At 38.9% G+C, this 5,962-nt stretch overlaps 1 long non-coding RNA gene across 1 annotated transcript; it reads left to right on the top strand.

Moving 5' to 3' along the window:
* The first annotated feature begins 3,831 nt into the window (after positions 1–3,831).
* LOC119324264 lies at positions 3,832–5,089 on the top strand. Its single transcript, XR_005156831.1, has 2 exons — positions 3,832–3,938; positions 4,659–5,089. It is a non-coding gene; the product is annotated as an uncharacterized LOC119324264 (long non-coding RNA).
* Positions 5,090–5,962: the final 873 nt, after the last annotated feature.

Genomic DNA, 5,962 nt, shown 5'->3' with positions numbered 1-5,962 from the left:
CTGCAGCCAACTCCATCGAAGGTGCTCTCCACCTCTATCGCCTATCTCCCCTTTCTCTGTATGTATTTGGTGCGTGTTGGATCCCAATATAAAGGTAATTTGAGGCATGCTATATGTCATTTGTTTTGCGTTTGTGACGTAGTCGTTGGATGGTGGATTATCATTAAATTTTGGATGAACATACTTCAATGCCTAATATTTTCAGAACCATTGTCGCGTTGTTGCTTGATCCAGTTGAAGTTCTAAATCAATGGTCATACTTGCAAATAATTTAGGTGTTGATAAAAAGAGCACTGCAGTGATCCTCTAGCTATTTCGAGATGCGTAGGCTTAAATCATAGGATATAGGAGGGGAAGAACAGCATGTATGTTTGTCGAGATGCCTTCTTTTTGTGTGTATTTCCCTAATTTTGGTTCTCTAATTATTCTTTCTCCAAAATTTACTGAATATGAGAAGGAGTCTCCTAACATATCATGGTATTATGAGATGCATCATTGTCATATAATGTTGTTCAATAAGTATTTATTTTCTTCACCCATTCAAGAGATAAATTTTGTGATAGTTAGAACAACTGGACAAATCTATCTTTTTGTGGTGAACTGATCAAGAAAAAAAGATAAGAAAATAGTGCACTCGCAAGAGCCATATACTGTAAACTTAAGTGATTGTCAAATTCAATGACCATGTGTCTATGTGAATTGGTGTAATTAATTTAGAAAGTCAATTGAATATATAAACTAGAAAGATTAGCAGCCCTATCTCAATAGAAATTTCATGCATAGTTGTCTGGCATGGCATGTACATAATTAGAGGACCACACTACATAATCAGTTTTATCTGTAGTGATAAACAAACCCTATCAATGAGAGCATTTTTCTTGTGCAAGTTCTCACGTTCATCATAAATTGTCTAGCGGCGGTGACAATTGTGTGTAGGCTCATAACAGAATATGATCTTTTGTCCTCTCTTTTTTCTGTGATAGTCTGCTCTTGCTAATGCTTTAGTAACAGTTTCGCTATGAAAGGAGCTAGGTTCATATTACCTTCGTATTACCTGCCAACTAACGAAGTCACTTCTATGTTGTATCTCATAGACTATTTATGCCGGGTTCATACTATTGAATAGTGACAAGAATGATTCTGAGAAATCAGGTGTATAGAGGACTCTGGTCCAGGGGCCTAGACCTCAGACCATCAATGTAACAGGTAATTACCGCAACATGTAGCAAATTGGTGAGCCCATTGATTGCATGATGATAGGTGTTGCACTGACGGTGTTCTTGACAATAGTTGCATCACTACACATGAGGTCCAGCTGAATATATACCAGTGTCTAGCTCAGTGTACCATGGTATTAGATGTTACACTGGTATATATGTAGGTATGGTATTAGATCCTACACTGGTATATAATACCATCAGGGTACCAGGTCTAGCTAAAAATCAGTGTAGGATCTAATACAGGTCTAGCTAATGAGTATATACCAGTCTTCTCTAGCTATTTTTTTTGTGTGAAAATTGAGAATATGTTTGCTTGTTTGTTTTGTTTGGTGCCTATGTCTTTTAGTATTTGGAGGGGAAAATGTTCTCTTTGCTTAATACTCCATCTGTAAAGTATTATAAGAGTTTAGATCACTAAAGTAGTGATCTAAACGCTCTTATAATACTTTACAAAGGGAGTACCTTTTACAGGTTGGTTTGTCTGCTGATGAGAATGTGCAAGGGATAGCTGATGTGGTTGGACAGGGCTGTGTAGATAGGGCTAGCGTGGGTAGAAAAACTATCTTGGCTTGCAACATATTGGTGGCTGCTGCTATTTTTAGAAGAATTTCAAGGACGTGCTTATGATTTGCCCGGTCCATGGTGCTCCAACCTTATTTATTTCCGTTGTTTGAGCCCACATGGCTTGGGGTCGTCAGGCTGATCTTGTATTTTCCATGTCTTTTCACTTTTTTTACATTATCTAGCGAAGAAGTACTGAGTTGCTGGTTACTTTCTTCCACTGACAATATGATATGCCACATTCATCTATAGGTATATCAGCGTCAAATGGCAAAAGAATGCCTCCAGAAAGTTATTCATCAGGAACAAGTGAACGACTAAATGCAGGATCAAGTACATAGAGTGATCTTTTCCTTTTTTGATCCTTCAAATGGCCAAGTACATTGATTTCTCATGGCTCTGTTTTCATTTTTACAGGGAAATTCTATTTCAACTGAAGATCTACGTGATCTTTTTACTCTTCATGAACAAGTCAGGTTGACTCTGCTTCTCATGGCCCACTGTGGCATTTTCTTTATCAAGCATGTAAAGTTAAAACACTGATTTCATATGTCATTATTATTATTCCTTTTAGTCTCTAAATGATATTAGAGATTCTGTTGGTGCTCTATTAACATGATTGGATTTTGTGTTTTCTTTTGTTACTTCATAATATTTGCTGACAAAATCTTATTCCGGTTTCAGTGCGAGAGCAAGTTGCATGCTATATGAGCTAACGACAAATTTGTGTTTTTCCATGGATGTTGCAGGGACGGGTGAACTAAAGGAAATAGCGTTGGTGTTCTAAGATATTTTGAGATTATCCCAGCTAGATGTCATTGTGCAAAACATTTAAGGTAAGATTCCATGTACCTGTGTGATAGTTGCTCATGTAAACTCCGCGATAGCTATGTCAGATTGAAAATTTGATGTCTCTGGAGCATAGTAGTAGAGTTAATTTCAAGCTCTTTCTGGCATTGTAACTGGTTGTTTACCGTCCCACACACTCAAGCTTTTGGTATCTTGAATCTTTATGCTTTGTATTGAACTTGATGCGAACCTGTTTTTCCTATCTACCGTTTGGAATAAATTTTGTCATCAACCTGCAAAATAATTATCCATATTGATTGAATATACTCAATTTCTTTGCTTTTGATATATCTCTACCATTTGTTATTTATACTAAACTCATTGGTCCTGTAAGATTACTGTAACTCCCTTTGGGTGGGCATGATTTATATCACCAGTTTACTGCTCAAGTATCAAGTGACTCATATGTTGCTCTCACCTACATCATTGAGAAGGACGATAGCGAATGCTGTCGGTCCCGTTGCTGACCCGCAGAGAGACGTCCGTGGGGGTCTCCATGGTTGTCGGTGACCGGACGCGACCATCGCTCTTTATGTTGTATCACCTATATGAGGATATCTACTAACTTCAGATGCATATATAATGTATTTGATGACACACGGCAAACTACAGTAAGCAGTGTGTTGGGCTTGCAAGATCACAGACACCGGTCTCTGTTTCCCTTTGCCGATGGAGTCTGTCGACAAGAGCGATGGATCTGGAGATTGATCAAGAGGTACCCTCCCCTGCCTCTCGTCTTCGATTGTTTTTTTGCTTTTGCTGTTGCTTACTTTCCTGCTTTCTTATCGTAGGTTACCCCCCACCGGTGCCACCTTTTGTCGACCTAACTGGCATCTCCTCGGCCGTTTGGAACCAGAGAATTAACTTGCGCATCTCTAGGTTATGGTACCAGCAAGGTGGCTTTGATGATGGCCCTATCAAGAGTATACATATGGTCGTGACCGGTGAAAAGGTGAATGCCTATTTTGTTCTCCAGTCTTTTGCGACTCATACGCTGCTTATGCAAGTTGTGATTGTTGTTTCTCTACATTGGTGTCTCTGTAGGACATTTAAGGGCTTTCCTTAGTTGCCTGTGATTTGAGTAGGATAAATTATGTCTTTGTAATGTTAACAGCCTATATCTTTTGATGTTGTTCTCCAGGATTATAAGATGCTTGTTGGTTACTGAATGTGTTCTCTGCGTGTGTTTTTTCATAGGGAAACCATGCTAACGTGACATTGCCTAACGAGGTTGTGGACATGTTTGTGGACGATCTACATGAGAGAAATTTATATGTATGTGCCAGGATCAGTGTGAAGCCTCCTGAGGTAATACTGAGGGCGGTTTAGCTTTATTTGCGGTTATATATGCCTGTGAGCTGCAGAAACCATCATGCCCTGTAAATTGTTTCTATGCCATGCTAATTACTTTATCATTCAATTCTTGAGGGTACTCAGCTCTTATTTCACGCCTAGACTCAATCAGTCATCCATTGGCATTTCAGTTGTGTGAAACAGTTTTCGTGCACCTATATGTTTTTCAACATCTCAACATATAGAAGAGACCTGATGGGAACTATCCATGTGCCTCCACACGCTTTGTATTGCATAATTTCGTTAGCTTCTATAGATGGTCTCGTGCATAAAACACTACCGCACCAACACCTGAGTAATTGTATTGGTTTCTGCTCAAGTATCATAATGCAATCTTGTCTTTGATTGTAAACCCTGGTTTGGTATTTTTAGTTGCACGTTTCAGTGAAAGAAAGAAAAAACAGTGTCAAAGTAGAATATATAAACTAGAAAGATTAGCAGCCATGTCTCAGTATAAATTTCATGCATAGTAGTCTGGCATGGCATGTACATAAACAGAGGACCGCACTACATAACCAGTTTTATCTGCAGTGATAAACAAACGCTATCACTGAGAGCATTTTTCTTGTGGAAGTTCTCATTTGAGCGGACATGTTTCCTGATGCAAACTCATTCAACCACGTATAGCCTTCACAGCACATCATTTGGTTGATCTTTAGTTCTTGGGTTCTGCAGATGCAAAATGGAGCCGGCGACCAGCCCTTCTTCCTCGCCCTCAGCCTTGACACCACCGTTGACGCCTCCAAGAGCAGTCGGGCATCGGCGTCGACGCCGGCAAGGCAACATGTGTTGCAACATGCAACCAAATCAAATGGACAAAGTTATATATCTAATATTCAACCATGTAGTTTACTATTATGCAGTGTGAAAAACGGTGTACATCAGTTATCTGGGACTAATACTATGGCGCGATTTTGATATCTACCACACCGAACCTTGCTTAGATAGGGCCATTTTTTAGATATTTTGCGGAGTGTTTACTGTTGTTAGTATCTACCATCACCTCTGTGAGTAATATTAGATATATTTTCATCCTGAGATACATTGAGTAATATCAGATGTTGATTGAAAAAGGGTTATATCAGATATTTGATCATTGAACTTTTTTTGATTAATTCCTTGATATATTTCCAGCATGATAGATACGCACATGTGAGAGTTGGGGTTCGCCAAGTAGCACTTCTTTGATTAAGTTGTTCAAGTTGTTCTACTACACGTGCAAAACTTGCCTTCCTACTACTGCATCATATCAGTTTGATATTTCACTGCTTGATCATATCGGTTGGACCGGCACCCTTGCGCCAAGGCGCGTTGCCGATCTAGTGCATATGAAGAGGGTTAGACTTCATCCTTACATGCTCTATGTTACTTTGTGCTCACTACTTAGATTCAAATATTATTTAACTAAAATTAACTTTGATATACCTTGGGATCCTGGTGAAATAATTATTGAGCACATTAATCCTGGATATGCGGCTTTAAAGAAAGCGATGCTTGGAAGGCAACCCATAAGTTTTAGAGAGTATTTTTCTACTGTTTTCTCCTAGTAAACTTTTCAACAACAAAAAGATAAGGAGAAGAGCCTAAGACTTTCTCAAAAGAATAAGCGATTAGAAAGGTATGCATTAAATAAGTGAGTCTCATCCTTGAACACTTGTGTTCATATTTCATACTCATGAAAACAATGTAAAATTTTCTAACTAGGGGAAGTCGAATTCATTGTCATCACCAACACTCCATTCATCGTGGGTATCTCATCACAAGCTCCATCGTCTTCATCAACCCCATCTCCAACAACATGGCCATCTCCATCTTTTCTCTACCTTTGAACCTTTTGTGTTAGATATGATGTGTCCATCATGGCGTCATCATGCCACATGGAGTGTCAAGTAGAATAACGTGCTCTATATATTTATATGAACATGTGTTAGTCCCGTTCATGAATGTAGGCTTGAAGGAGAGAAAGCATGCTAGTGTTG

The sequence above is a fragment of the Triticum dicoccoides genome, chromosome 6B (assembly GCF_002162155.2).
Source record: "Triticum dicoccoides isolate Atlit2015 ecotype Zavitan chromosome 6B, WEW_v2.0, whole genome shotgun sequence".
In the NCBI taxonomy this organism is placed as follows: domain Eukaryota; kingdom Viridiplantae; phylum Streptophyta; class Magnoliopsida; order Poales; family Poaceae; genus Triticum; species Triticum dicoccoides.
This window is presented reverse-complemented; position numbering and strand designations above follow the sequence as displayed.